We start from the raw sequence: 15,231 nt of genomic DNA on the forward strand, positions 1-15,231 counted from the left end.
CGGAGCGTCCGCCAAGTGTTTCTGGCGTACCCGGCAGGTGATTTTGGCCTGTCCGACAGGTGTTTCTTGCGAGTCGAGCAGGTGGCTCAGGCAGGCTCGGTAGGTGCTTCCGGTGTCATTGGTATGTGGTTCCGGCATGTCTGAGAGGTGGTTCCGCCCTGCCCGGCTGGAGATTCCGGAGTGTTCGCCAAGTGGTTCTGGCGTAGCCGGCAGGTGATGTTGCATGTCCAGCAATGGTTCCGGCGAGTCGAGCTGGTAGTTCCGGCATGTCCAGCACTTGGTTCCGGCATGCCCGGCAGGTGATTCCGGAGTGTCCGGCATGTGGTTCTGGCACCTCTGAGAGGTGGTTCCGGCATGCCCGGCAGGTGATTCTGGAGTGTTCGACAAGTGCTTCTGGCGTAGCCGGCAGGTGATTTGGCATGTCCGGCAATGTTTCCGGCGAGTCGAGCCGGTGGTTCCGGAATGTCCGGCAGGTGGTTCCGGCATGTCCGGCAGGTGGTTCCGGCATGTCCAGCACGTGGTTCCAGCATGCCTGGCAGGTGATTCCGGAGTGTCCGGCATGTGGTTCTGGCACCTCTGAGAGGTGGTTCCGGCATGCCCGTCAGTTGGTTACGGAGTGTCTGCCGAGTGGTTCTGGAGTAGCCGGCAGGTGATTCTGGCGTATCCAGCAGGTGGTTCTGGGGAGTGGATCAGGTGGTTCCGGCATACTCGGCAGGTGGTACCGGCGTGTCCGGAACATGGTTCTGGCAAGTCTGAGAGGTGGTTCCGGCATGCCCGACAGGTGATTCCGGAGTGTTCGCCAAGTGGTTCTGGCGTAGCCGGCAGGTCATTTTGCATGTCCGGCGGTGGTTCCGGCGAGTCGAGCCTGTGGTTGCGGCGTATCCTACAGGTGTTTCAGGTCTGTCCGGCAGGTGGTTCTGGCGTGACCGGCATGAGGTTCTGGCACGTCTGAGAGTTGGTTCCGGCATGCCCGACAGGTGATTCTGGAGTGTCCGCCACGTGGTTCTGGCATACCCGGCACGTGATTTTAGCGTGTCGGGTAGGTGGTTCCAGCGAGTCGAGTAGGTGGTTCCGGCGTGCTCGGCAGGTGGTTCAGGCGGGTCTGGCAGGTGGTTTCGGTCTGTTCGGGGTGTGGTTCCGGCATCTCAGGCACATGGTTCTGGCACGTCTGATAGGTGGTTCCGGCCGGCCCGACAGGTGTTTCCATGGTGTCCGCCAAGTGGTTCTGGCATAGCTGGCAGGTGATGTTGGCGTGACCGGCAGGTGGTTCCAGCCAGCCCGGCAGGTGATTCCGAATTGTTCACCAAATGGTTGTGGCGTAGCCGGAAGGTGATTTTGGCGTGTCCAGAAGGTGGTTTTGGCGAGTCGAGCAGGTGGTTCTGGCGTGCTCGGCAGGTGCTTCCGGTGTCATTGGCATGCGGTTCCGGCATGTCTGAGAGGTGGTTCCGCCATGCCCGGCAGGTGATTCCGGAGTGTTCCCCAAGTGGTTCTGGCATAGCCAGCAGGTGATTTTGCATGTCCGGCAATGGTTCCGGCGAGTCGAGCCGGTGGTTCCGGCATGTCCGGAGGGGGTTCCGGCAAACCCGGCAGGTGATTCCGGAGTGTCCGGCATGTGGTTCTGGCACCTCTGAGAGGTGGTTCCGGCATGCCCGGCAGGTTATACCGGAGTGTTCGCCAAGTGGTTCTGGCGTAGCCGGCAGGTGATTTTGCATGTCCGGCAATGGTTCCGGCGAGTCGAGCCGGTGGTTCCGGAATGTCCGGCAGGTGGTTCTGGCAAGCCCGGCAGGTGATTCCGGAGTGTGTGGCATGTGGTTCTTGCACCTCTGAGAGGTGGTTCCGTCATGCCTGGCAGGTGATTCCGGAGTGTGCGGCATGTGGTTCTGGCACCTCTGAGAGGTGGTTCCGGAATGCCTGGCATGTGATTCCGGAGTGTCTGCCGAGTGGTTCTGGTGTAGCCGGCAGGTGATTTTGGCGTGTCCAGCAGGTGGTTCCGGCGAGCTCGGCAGGTGGTTCCGGCATGTCCGGAACATGGTTCTGGCACATCTTAGAGATGGTTCCGGCATGCCCGGCAGGTGATTCCGGAGTCTCCGGCATTTGGTTCTGGAACCTCTGAGAGATGGTTCCGGAATGCCTGGCCTGTGATTCCGGAGTGTCTGCCGAGTGGTTCTGGCGTAGCCGGCAGTTGATTTTGGCGTGTCCACTAGGTGGTTCTGGGGAGTGGATCAGCTGGTTCCGGCATACTCGGCAGGTGGTACCGGCGTGTGCAGAACATGGTTCAGGCAAGTCTGAGAGGTGGTTCCGGCACGCCCGACAGGTGATTCCGGAGCGTCCGCCAAGTGTTTCTGGCGTACCCGGCAGGTGATTTTGGCATGTCCGACAGGTGTATCTTGCGAGTCGAGCAGGTGGCTCAGGCATGCTCAGCTGGTGCTTCCGGCGTCTCTGGCACGTGGTTCTGGTGTGTCTGAGAGCTGGTTCTGGCATGTCCGGCAGATGATTCCGGAGTGTCCACCAAGTGGTTCTGGTATACCTGGCAGGTGATTTTGGCGTGTCAGGAAGGTGGTTCCAGCTAGTTGAGCAGGTGGATCAGGCGTGCTCGCCAGTGGGTTCAGGCGGGTCTGGCAGGTGGTTTCGGTCTGTTCGGGTAGTGGTTCCGGCATCTCAGGCACATGGTTCTGGCACATCTGAGAGGTGCTTCCGGCCGGCCCGACAGGTGTTTCCGGACTGTCCGCCAAGTGGTTCTGGCGTAGCTGAAAGGCGATGTTGGCGTGACCGGCAGGTGGTTCCAGACAGCCCGGCAGGTGATTCCGCAGTGTCTGCCGAGTGGTTCTGGCGTAGCCGGCAGGTGATTTTGGCGTGTCCAGCATTTGGTACTGGCGTGTCCGGAACATGGTTCTGGCACGTCTGAGAGATGGTTCCGGCATGCCCGGCAGGTGACTTTGAGTGTCTGAAATGTGGTTCTGGCACCTCTGAGAGGTGGTTCCGGCATGCCCGGCAGGTGATACCGGAGTGTCCAGCATTTGGTTCTGGCACCTCTGAGAGGTGCTTCCGGCATGCCCGGCATGTGATTCCGGAGTGTCTGCCGAGTGGTTCTGGCGTAGCCGGCAGGTGATTTTGGAGTGTCCAGCAGGTGGTTCCGGCGACCTCGCCAGGTGGTTCCGGCATGTCCGGAAAATGGTTCTGGCATGTCTGAGAGATGGTTCCGGCATGCCCGGCAGGTGATTCCGGAGTGTTCGCCAAGTGGTTCTGGCGTAGCCGGCAGGTCATTTTGCATGTCCGGCGGTGGTTCCGGCGAGTCGAGCCGGTGGTTCCGGCGTGTCCAGCAGGTGTTTCCGGTCTGTCCGGCAGGTGGTTCTGGCGTGTCCGGCACGAGGTTCTGGCACGTCTGAGAGTTGGTTCCGGCATGCCCGACAGGTGATTCCGGAGTGTCCGGCATGTGGTTCTGGCACGTCTGAGAGGTGGTTCCGGAATGGCTGGCATGTGATTCCGGAATGTCTGCCGAGTGGTTCTGGCGTAGCCGGCAATTGATTTTGGCGTGTCCACTAGGTGGTTCTGGGGAGTGGATCTCCTGGTTCCGGCATACTCGGCGGGTGGTACCGGCGTGTCCAGAACATGGTTCTGGCAAGTCTGAGAGGTGGTTCCGGCACGCCCGACAGGTGATTCCGGAGCGTCCGCCAAGTGTTTCTGGCGTACCCGGCAGGTGATTTTGGGATGTCCGACAGGTGTATCTTGCGAGTCGAGCAGGTGGCTCAGGCATGCTCAGCTGGTGCTTCCGGCGTCTCTGGCACGTGGTTCTGGTGTGTCTGAGAGCTGGTTCTGGCATGTCCGGCAGATGATTCCGGAGTGTCCACCAAGTGGTTCTGGTATACCTGGCAGGTGATTTTGGCGTGTCAGGAAGTTGGTTCCGGCTAGTTGAGCAGGTGGATCAGGCGTGCTCGCCAGGGGGTTCAGGCGGGTCTGGCAGGTGGTTTCGGTCTGTTCGGGGAGTGGTTCTGGCATCTCAGGCACATGGTTCTGGCACGTCTGAGAGGTGGTTGCGGCCGGCCCGACAGGTGTTTCCATGGTGTCCGCCAAGTTGTTCTGGCGTAGCTGGCAGGTGATGTTGGCGTGACCGGCACGTGGTTCCAGAAATCCCAGCAGGTGATTCCGAAGAGTTCACCAAATGGTTGTGGCCTAGCCGGCAGGTGATTTCAGCGTGTCCAGCAGGTGGTCTTGGCGAGTCAAGCAGGTCGTTCTGGCGTGCTCGGCAGGTGCTTCCGGTGTCATTGGCATGTGGTTCCGGCATGTCTGAGAGGTGGTTCCGCCATGCCCGGCAGGTGATTCCGGAGTGTTCGCCAAGTGGTTTCGGCGTAGCCGGCAGGTGATTTTGCATGTCCGGCAATGGTTCCGGCGATTCGAGCCGCTGGTTCCGGCATGTCCGGCAGGTGATTCCGGCATGTCCAGCAGGTGGTTCTGGGGAGTGGATCAGGTGGTTCCGGCATGCCCGGCAGGTGATTCCGGAGTGTCCGGCATGTGATTCTGGCGCCTCTGAGAGGTTGTTCTGGCAGGCCCGGCAGGTGATACCGGAGTGTCCGGCATTTGGTTCTGGCACCTCTGAGAGGTGGTTCCGGGATGCCTGGCATGTGATTCCAGAGTGTCTGCCAAGTGGTTCTGGCGTGTCCAGCAGGTGTTTCCGGTCTTTCCGGCAGGTGGTTCTGGCGTGTCCGCCACGAGGTTATGGCACGTCTGAGCGTTGGTTCCGGCATGTCCGGCAGATGATTCCGGAGTGTCCACCAAGTGGTTGTTGCATACCCGGCAGGTGATTTTAGCGTGTCAGGTAGGTGGTTCCAGCGAGTCGAGTAGGTGGTTCCGGCGTGCTCGGCAGGTGGTTCAGGCGGGTCTGGCAGGTGGTTTCGGTCTGTTCGGGGAGTCGTTCCGGCATCTCAGGCACATGGCTCTGGCATGTGTGAGAGGTGGTTCCGGCCGGCCGGAGAGGTGTTTCCGGAGTGTCTACCGTGTGGTACTGGCGTAGCCGGCAGGTGATTTTGGCGTGTCCAGCAGGTGGTTCCGGCGAGCTCGGCAGGTGGTACCGGCGTGTCCGGAACATGGTTCTGGCACGTCTGAGAGATGGTTCCGGCATGCCCGGCAGGTGATTCCGGAGTCTCCGGCATTTGGTTCTGGAACCTCTGAGAGATGGTTCCGGAATGCCTGGCCTGTGATTCCGGAGTGTCTGCCGAGTGGTTCCGGCGTAGCCGGCAGTTGATTTTGCCGTGTCCACTAGGTGGTTCTGGGGAGTGGATCAGCTGGTTCCGGCATACTCGGCAGGTTGTACCGGCGTGTCCAGAACATGGTTCTGGCAAGTCTGAGAGGTGGTTCCGGCACGCCCGACAGGTGATTCCGGAGCGTCCGCCAAGTGTTTCTGGCGTACCCGGCAGCTGATTTTCGCCTGTCCTACAGGTGTATCTTGCGAGTCGAACAGGTGGCTGAGGCATGCTCAGCTGGTGCTTCCGGCGTCTCTGGCACGTGGTTCTGGTGTGTCTGAGAGCTGGTTCTGGCACGTCTGGCAGATGATTCCGGAGTGTCCACCAAGTGGTTCTTGTATACCTGGCAGGTGATTTTGGTGTGTCAGGAAGTTGGTTCCGGCTAGTTGAGCAGGTGGATCAGGCGTGCTCGCCGGGGGGTTCAGGCGGGTCTGGCAGGTGGTTTCGGTCTGTTCGGGGAGGGGTTCCGGCATCTCAGGCTCATGGTTCTGGCACGTCTGAGAGGTGGTTCCGGCCGGCCCGACAGGTGTTTCCGGAGTGTCCGCCAAGTGGTTCTGGCATACCTGGTATGTGATGTTGGCGTGACCGGCAGGTGGTTCCAGCAAGCCCGGCAGGTGATTCCGAAGAGTTCACCAAATGGTTGTGGGGTAGCCGGCAGGTGATTTTGGCGTGTCCAGCAGGTGGTTCCGGCGAGCTCGGCAGGTGGTACCGGCGTGTCCGCAACATGGTTCTGGCATGTCTGAGAGATGGTTCCGGCATGCCCGGCAGGTGACTCCGGAGTGTCCGGCATGTGGTTCTGGCACCTCTGAGAGGTGGTTCCGGCATGCCCGGCAGGTGGTTCCGGAGTGTCTGCCGAGTGGTTCTGGCGTAATCGGCAGGTGATTCTGGCGTGTCCTGCAGGTGGTTCTGGGGAGTGGATCAGGTGGTTCCGGCATACTCGGCAGGTGGTAGCGGCGTGTCCGGAACTTGGTTCTGGCAAGTCTGAGAGGTGGTTCCGGCATGCCCGACAGGTGATTCCGGAGTGTTCCCCAACTGGTTCTGGCGTAGCCGGCAGGTCATTTTGCATGTCCGGCGGTGGTTCCGGCGAGTCGAGCCGGTGGTTCCGGCGTGTCCAGCAGGGGATTCCGGTCTGTCCGGCAGGTGTTTCTGGCGTGACTGGCACGAGGTTCTGGCACATCTGAGAGTTGGTTCCGGCATGCCCGACGGTTGATTCCGGAGTGTCCGCCACGTGGTTCTGGCATACCCGGCAGGTGATTTTGGCGTGTCTGGAAGGTGTTTCTTGCAAGTCGAGCATTTGGCTCAGGCATGCTCAGCAGGTGCTTCCGGCGTGTCCGGCCCCTGGTTCCGGTGTGTCTGAGAGGTGGTTCTGGCATGTCCGGCAGGTGATTCCGGAGTGTCCGGCATGTGGTTCTGGCACCTCTGAGAGCTGGTTCCGGCATGCCCAGCAGGTGATACCGGACTGTTCGCCAAGTGGTTCTGGCGTAGCCGGCTGGTGGTTTTGCATGTCCGGCAATGGTTCCGGCGAGTCGAGCCGGTGGTTCCGGAATGTCCGGGAGGTGGTTCCGGCATGTCCAGCACGTGGTTCCAGCATGCCCGGCAGGTGATTCCGGAGTGTCCGGCATGTGGTTCTGGCACCTCTGAGAGGTGGTTCCGGCATGCCCGGCAGGTGATACCGGAGTGTCCGGCATTTGGTTCTGGCACCTCTGAGAGGTGGTTCCGGAATGCCTGGCATGTGATTCCGGAGTGTCTGCCGAGTGGTTCTGGTGTAGCCGGCAGTTGATTTTGGCGTGTCCACTAGGTGGTTCTGGGGAGTGGATCAGCTGGTTCCAGCATACTCGGCGGGTGGTACCGGCGTGTCCAGAACATGGTTCTGGCAAGTCTGAGATGTGGTTCCGGCACGCCCGACAGGTGATTCCGTAGCGTCCGCCAAGTGTTTCTGGCGTACCCGGCAGGTGATTTTGGCATGTCCGAGAGGTGTTTCTTGCGAGTCGAGCAGGTGGCTGAGGCATGCTCAGCTGGTGCTTCCGGCGTCTCTGGCACGTGGTTCTGGTGTGTCTGAGAGCTGGTTCTGGCATGTCCGGCAGATGATTCCGGAGTGTCCACCAAGTGGTTCTGCTACCTGGCAGGTGATTTTGGCGTGTCAGGAAGGTGGTTCCCGCTAGTTGAGCAGGTGGATCAGGCGTGCTCGCCAGGGGGTTCAGGCGGGTCTGGCAGGTGGTTTCGGTCTGTTCGCGGAGTGGTTCCGGCATTCTCAGGCACATGGTTCTGGCACGTCTTAGAGGTGGTTCCGGCCGGCCCGACAGGTGTTTCCGGAGTGTCCGTCAAGTGGTTCTGGCGTAGCTGAAAGGTGATGTTGGCGTGACCGGCAGGTGGTTCCAGCCAGCCCGGCAGGTGATTCGGGAGTGTCTACCACGTGGTTCTGGCGTAGCCGGCAGGTGATTTTGGCGTGTCCAGCAGGTGGTTCCGGCGAGCTCGGCAGGTGGTACCGGCGTGTCCGGAACATGGTTCTGGCACCTCTGAGAGGTGGTTCCGGCATGCCCGGCAGGTGATTTCGGAGTGTCCGGCATGTGGTTCTGGCACCTCTGAGAGGTGGTTCCGGCATGCCCGGCAGGTGGTTCCGGAGTGTCTGCCGAGTGGTTCTGGCGTAGTCGGCAGGTGATTCTGGCGTGTCCTGCAGGTGGTTCTGGGGAGTGGATCAGGTGGTTCCGGCATACTCGGCAGGTGGTAGCGGCGTGTCCGGAACTTGGTTCTGGCAAGTCTGAGAGGTGGTTCCGGCATGCCCGACAGGTGATTCCGGAGTGTTCGCCTAGTGGTTCTGGCGTAGCCGGCAGGTCATTTTGCATGTCCGGCGGTGGTTCCGGCGAGTCAAGCCGGTGGTTCCGGCGTGTCCGGCAGGTGTTTCCGGTCTGTCCGGCAGGTGGTTCTGGCGTGTCCGGCACGAGGTTCTGGCACATCTGAAAGTTGTTTCCGGCATGCCCGACAGGTGATTCCGGAGAGTCCGCCATGTGGTTCTGGCGTAGCCGGCAGGTGATTTTGGCGTGTCTGGCATGTGTTTCTTGCAAGTCGAGCATGTGGCTCAGGCATTATCAGCAGGTGCTTCCGGCGTGTCCGGCACGTGGTTCTGGTGTGTCAGAGGGCTGGTTCTGGCATTTCTGGCAGATGATTCCGGAGTGTCCACCAAGTGGTTCTGGTAGACCTGGCAGGTGATTTTGGCGTGTCTGGAAGGTGGTTACGGCTAGTTGAGCAGATGGATCAGGCGTGCTCGCCAGGGGGTTCAGGCGGGTCTGGCAGGTGGTTTCGGTCTGTTCGGGGTGTGGTTCCGGCATCTCAGGCACATGGTTCTGGCACGTCTGAGATGTGGTTCCGGCAGGCCCTACAGGTGTTTCCGGAGTGTCCGCCTAGTGGTTCCGGCGTAGCTGAAAGGTGATGTTGGCGTGACCGACAGGTGGTTCCAGCCAGCCCAGCAGGTGATTCCGGAGTGTCTGCTGAATGGTTCTGGCGTAGCCAGCAGGTGATTTTGGCGTGTCCAGAAGATGGATCTGGCGAGCTCGGCAGGTGGTACCGGCGTGTCCGGAACATGGTTCTGGCACCTCTGAGAGGTGGTTCCGGCATGCCCTGCAGTTGGTTACAGAGTGTTTGCCGAGTGGTTCTGGAGTAGCTGGCAGGTGATTCTGGCGTATCCAGCAAGTGGTTCTGGGGAGTGGATCAGGTGGTTCCGGCATACTCGTCAGGTGGTACCGGCGTGTCCGGAACATGGTTCTGGCAAGTCTGAGAGGTGGTTCCGGCATGCCCGACAGGTGATTCCGGAGTGTTCCCCAACTGGTTCTGGCGTAGCCGGCAGGTCATTTTGCATGCCCGGCGGTGGTTCCGGCGAGTCGAGCCGGTGGTTCCGGCATGTCCAGCAGGGGTTTCCGGTCTGTCCGGCAGGTGTTTCTGGCGTGACTGGCACGAGGTTCTGGCACGTCTGAGAGTTGGTTCCGGCATGCCCGACGGGTGATTCCGGAGTGTCCGCCACGTGGTTCTGGCATACCCGGCAGGTGATTTTGGCGTGTCTGGCAGGTGTTTCTTGCAAGTCGAGCATTTGGCTCAGGCATGCTCAGCAGGTGCTTCCGGCGTGTCCGGCCCGTGGTTCCGGTGTGTCTGAGAGGTGGTTCTGGCATGTCCGGCAGGTGATTCCGGAGTGTCCGGAATGTGGTTCTGGCACCTCTGAGAGCTGGTTCCGTCATGCCCGGCAGGTGATACCGGAGTGTTCGCCAAGTGGTTCTGGCGTAGCCGGCTGGTGATTTTGCATGTCCGGCAATGGTTCCGGCGAGTCGAGCCGGTGGTTCCGGAATGTCCGGGAGGTGGTTCCGGCATGTCCAGCACGTGGTTCCAGCATGCCCGGCAGGTGATTCCGGAGTGTCCGGCATGTGGTTCTGGCACCTCTCAGAGGTGGTTCCGGCATGCCTGGCAGGTGATACCGGAGTGTCCGGCATTTGGTTCTGGCACCTCTGAGAGGTGGTTCCGGAATGCCTGGCATGTGATTCCGGAGTGTCTGCCGAGTGGTTCTGGCGTAGCCGGCAGTTGATTTTGGCGTGTCCAGTAGGTGGTTCTGGGGAGTGGATCAGCTGGTTCCGGCATACTCGGCGGGTGGTACCGGCGTGTCCAGAACATGGTTCTGGCAAGTCTGAGATGTGGTTTCGGCACTCCCGACAGGTGATTCCGGAGCGTCCGCCAAGTGTTTCTGGCGTACCCGGCAGGTGATTTTGGCATGTCCGACAGGTGTTTCTTGCGAGTCGAGCAGGTGGCTGAGGCATGCTCAGCTGGTGCTTCCGGCGTCTCTGGCACGTGGTTCTGGTGTGTCTGAGAGCTGGTTCTGGCATGACCGGCAGATGATTCCGGAGTGTCCACCAAGTGGTTCTGCTACCTGGCAGGTGATTTTGGCGTGTCAGGAAGGTGGTTCCCGCTAGTTGAGCAGGTGGATCAGACGTGCTCGCCAGGGGGTTCAGGCGGGTCTGGCAGGTGGTTTCGGTCTGTTCGGGGAGTGGTTCCGGCATTCTCAGGCACATGGTTCTGGCACGTCTGAGAGGTGGTTCCGGCCGGCCCGACAGGTGTTTCCGGAGTGTCCGTCAAGTGGTTCTGGCGTAGCTGAAAGGTGATGTTGGCGTGACCGGCAGGTGGTTCCAGCCAGCCCGGCAGGTGATTCGGGAGTGTCTGCCACGTGGTTCTGGCGTAGCCAGCAGGTGATTTTGGCGTGTCCAGCAGGTGGTTCCGGCGAGCTCGGCAGGTGGTACCGGCGTGTCCGGAACATGGTTCTGGCACCTCTGAGAGGTGGTTCCGGCATGCACGGCAGGTGATTTCGGAGTGTCCGGCATGTGGTTCTGGCACCTCTGAGAGGTGGTTCCGGCATGCCCGGCAGGTGGTTCCGGAGTGTCTGCCGAGTGGTTCTGGCGTAGTCGGCAGGTGATTCTGGCGTGTCCTGCAGGTGGTTCTGGGGAGTGGATCAGGTGGTTCCGGCATACTCGGCAGGTGGTAGCGGCGTGTCCGGAACTTGGTTCTGGCAAGTCTGAGAGGTGGTTCCGGCATGCCCGACAGGTGATTCCGGAGTGTTCGCCTAGTGGTTCTGGCGTAGCCGGCAGGTCATTTTGCATGTCCGGCGGTGGTTCCGGCGAGTCAAGCCGGTGGTTCCGGCGTGTCCGGCAGGTGTTTCCGGTCTGTCCGGCAGGTGGTTCTGGCGTGTCCGGCACGAGGTTCTGGCACATCTGAAAGTTGTTTCCGGCATGCCCGACAGGTGATTCCGGAGAGTCCGCCATGTGGTTCTGGCGTAGCCGGCAGGTGATTTTGGCGTGTCTGGCATGTGTTTCTTGCAAGTCGAGCATGTGGCTCAGGCATTATCAGCAGGTGCTTCCGGCGTGTCCGGCACGTGGTTCTGGTGTGTCAGAGGGCTGGTTCTGGCATTTCTGGCAGATGATTCCGGAGTGTCCACCAAGTGGTTCTGGTAGACCTGGCAGGTGATTTTGGCGTGTCTGGAAGGTGGTTACGGCTAGTTGAGCAGATGGATCAGGCGTGCTCGCCAGGGGGTTCAGGCGGGTCTGGCAGGTGGTTTCGGTCTGTTCGGGGTGTGGTTCCGGCATCTCAGGCACATGGTTCTGGCACGTCTGAGATGTGGTTCCGGCAGGCCCTACAGGTGTTTCCGGAGTGTCCGCCTAGTGGTTCCGGCGTAGCTGAAAGGTGATGTTGGCGTGACCGACAGGTGGTTCCAGCCAGCCCAGCAGGTGATTCCGGAGTGTCTGCTGAATGGTTCTGGCGTAGCCAGCAGGTGATTTTGGCGTGTCCAGAAGATGGATCTGGCGAGCTCGGCAGGTGGTACCGGCGTGTCCGGAACATGGTTCTGGCACCTCTGAGAGGTGGTTCCGGCATGCCCTGCAGTTGGTTACAGAGTGTTTGCCGAGTGGTTCTGGAGTAGCTGGCAGGTGATTCTGGCGTATCCAGCAAGTGGTTCTGGGGAGTGGATCAGGTGGTTCCGGCATACTCGTCAGGTGGTACCGGCGTGTCCGGAACATGGTTCTGGCAAGTCTGAGAGGTGGTTCCGGCATGCCCGACAGGTGATTCCGGAGTGTTCCCCAACTGGTTCTGGCGTAGCCGGCAGGTCATTTTGCATGCCCGGCGGTGGTTCCGGCGAGTCGAGCCGGTGGTTCCGGCATGTCCAGCAGGGGTTTCCGGTCTGTCCGGCAGGTGTTTCTGGCGTGACTGGCACGAGGTTCTGGCACGTCTGAGAGTTGGTTCCGGCATGCCCGACGGGTGATTCCGGAGTGTCCGCCACGTGGTTCTGGCATACCCGGCAGGTGATTTTGGCGTGTCTGGCAGGTGTTTCTTGCAAGTCGAGCATTTGGCTCAGGCATGCTCAGCAGGTGCTTCCGGCGTGTCCGGCCCGTGGTTCCGGTGTGTCTGAGAGGTGGTTCTGGCATGTCCGGCAGGTGATTCCGGAGTGTCCGGAATGTGGTTCTGGCACCTCTGAGAGCTGGTTCCGTCATGCCCGGCAGGTGATACCGGAGTGTTCGCCAAGTGGTTCTGGCGTAGCCGGCTGGTGATTTTGCATGTCCGGCAATGGTTCCGGCGAGTCGAGCCGGTGGTTCCGGAATGTCCGGGAGGTGGTTCCGGCATGTCCAGCACGTGGTTCCAGCATGCCCGGCAGGTGATTCCGGAGTGTCCGGCATGTGGTTCTGGCACCTCTCAGAGGTGGTTCCGGCATGCCTGGCAGGTGATACCGGAGTGTCCGGCATTTGGTTCTGGCACCTCTGAGAGGTGGTTCCGGAATGCCTGGCATGTGATTCCGGAGTGTCTGCCGAGTGGTTCTGGCGTAGCCGGCAGTTGATTTTGGCGTGTCCAGTAGGTGGTTCTGGGGAGTGGATCAGCTGGTTCCGGCATACTCGGCGGGTGGTACCGGCGTGTCCAGAACATGGTTCTGGCAAGTCTGAGATGTGGTTTCGGCACTCCCGACAGGTGATTCCGGAGCGTCCGCCAAGTGTTTCTGGCGTACCCGGCAGGTGATTTTGGCATGTCCGACAGGTGTTTCTTGCGAGTCGAGCAGGTGGCTGAGGCATGCTCAGCTGGTGCTTCCGGCGTCTCTGGCACGTGGTTCTGGTGTGTCTGAGAGCTGGTTCTGGCATGACCGGCAGATGATTCCGGAGTGTCCACCAAGTGGTTCTGCTACCTGGCAGGTGATTTTGGCGTGTCAGGAAGGTGGTTCCCGCTAGTTGAGCAGGTGGATCAGACGTGCTCGCCAGGGGGTTCAGGCGGGTCTGGCAGGTGGTTTCGGTCTGTTCGGGGAGTGGTTCCGGCATTCTCAGGCACATGGTTCTGGCACGTCTGAGAGGTGGTTCCGGCCGGCCCGACAGGTGTTTCCGGAGTGTCCGTCAAGTGGTTCTGGCGTAGCTGAAAGGTGATGTTGGCGTGACCGGCAGGTGGTTCCAGCCAGCCCGGCAGGTGATTCGGGAGTGTCTGCCACGTGGTTCTGGCGTAGCCAGCAGGTGATTTTGGCGTGTCCAGCAGGTGGTTCCGGCGAGCTCGGCAGGTGGTACCGGCGTGTCCGGAACATGGTTCTGGCACCTCTGAGAGGTGGTTCCGGCATGCACGGCAGGTGATTTCGGAGTGTCCGGCATGTGGTTCTGGCACCTCTGAGAGGTGGTTCCGGCATGCCCGGCAGGTGGTTCCGGAGTGTCTGCCGAGTGGTTCTGGCGTAGTCGGCAGGTGATTCTGGCGTGTCCTGCAGGTGGTTCTGGGGAGTGGATCAGGTGGTTCCGGCATACTCGGCAGGTGGTAGCGGCGTGTCCGGAACTTGGTTCTGGCAAGTCTGAGAGGTGGTTCCGGCATGCCCGACAGGTGATTCCGGAGTGTTCGCCTAGTGGTTCTGGCGTAGCCGGCAGGTCATTTTGCATGTCCGGCGGTGGTTCCGGCGAGTCAAGCCGGTGGTTCCGGCGTGTCCGGCAGGTGTTTCCGGTCTGTCCGGCAGGTGGTTCTGGCGTGTCCGGCACGAGGTTCTGGCACATCTGAAAGTTGTTTCCGGCATGCCCGACAGGTGATTCCGGAGAGTCCGCCATGTGGTTCTGGCGTAGCCGGCAGGTGATTTTGGCGTGTCTGGCATGTGTTTCTTGCAAGTCGAGCATGTGGCTCAGGCATTATCAGCAGGTGCTTCCGGCGTGTCCGGCACGTGGTTCTGGTGTGTCAGAGGGCTGGTTCTGGCATTTCTGGCAGATGATTCCGGAGTGTCCACCAAGTGGTTCTGGTAGACCTGGCAGGTGATTTTGGCGTGTCTGGAAGGTGGTTACGGCTAGTTGAGCAGATGGATCAGGCGTGCTCGCCAGGGGGTTCAGGCGGGTCTGGCAGGTGGTTTCGGTCTGTTCGGGGTGTGGTTCCGGCATCTCAGGCACATGGTTCTGGCACGTCTGAGATGTGGTTCCGGCAGGCCCTACAGGTGTTTCCGGAGTGTCCGCCTAGTGGTTCCGGCGTAGCTGAAAGGTGATGTTGGCGTGACCGACAGGTGGTTCCAGCCAGCCCAGCAGGTGATTCCGGAGTGTCTGCTGAATGGTTCTGGCGTAGCCAGCAGGTGATTTTGGCGTGTCCAGAAGATGGATCTGGCGAGCTCGGCAGGTGGTACCGGCGTGTCCGGAACATGGTTCTGGCACCTCTGAGAGGTGGTTCCGGCATGCCCTGCAGTTGGTTACAGAGTGTTTGCCGAGTGGTTCTGGAGTAGCTGGCAGGTGATTCTGGCGTATCCAGCAAGTGGTTCTGGGGAGTGGATCAGGTGGTTCCGGCATACTCGTCAGGTGGTACCGGCGTGTCCGGAACATGGTTCTGGCAAGTCTGAGAGGTGGTTCCGGCATGCCCGACAGGTGATTCCGGAGTGTTCCCCAACTGGTTCTGGCGTAGCCGGCAGGTCATTTTGCATGCCCGGCGGTGGTTCCGGCGAGTCGAGCCGGTGGTTCCGGCATGTCCAGCAGGGGTTTCCGGTCTGTCCGGCAGGTGTTTCTGGCGTGACTGGCACGAGGTTCTGGCACGTCTGAGAGTTGGTTCCGGCATGCCCGACGGGTGATTCCGGAGTGTCCGCCACGTGGTTCTGGCATACCCGGCAGGTGATTTTGGCGTGTCTGGCAGGTGTTTCTTGCAAGTCGAGCATTTGGCTCAGGCATGCTCAGCAGGTGCTTCCGGCGTGTCCGGCCCGTGGTTCCGGTGTGTCTGAGAGGTGGTTCTGGCATGTCCGGCAGGTGATTCCGGAGTGTCCGGAATGTGGTTCTGGCACCTCTGAGAGCTGGTTCCGTCATGCCCGGCAGGTGATACCGGAGTGTTCGCCAAGTGGTTCTGGCGTAGCCGGCTGGTGATTTTGCATGTCCGGCAATGGTTCCGGCGAGTCGAGCCGGTGGTTCCGGAATGTCCGGGAGGTGGTTCCGGCATGTCCAGCACGTGGTTCCAGCATGCCCGGCAGGTGATTCCGGAGTGTCCGGCATGTGGTTCTGGC

This window comes from Equus caballus, unplaced genomic scaffold, assembly GCF_041296265.1.
Source record: "Equus caballus isolate H_3958 breed thoroughbred unplaced genomic scaffold, TB-T2T haplotype2-0000437, whole genome shotgun sequence".
NCBI classification, from domain to species: domain Eukaryota; kingdom Metazoa; phylum Chordata; class Mammalia; order Perissodactyla; family Equidae; genus Equus; species Equus caballus.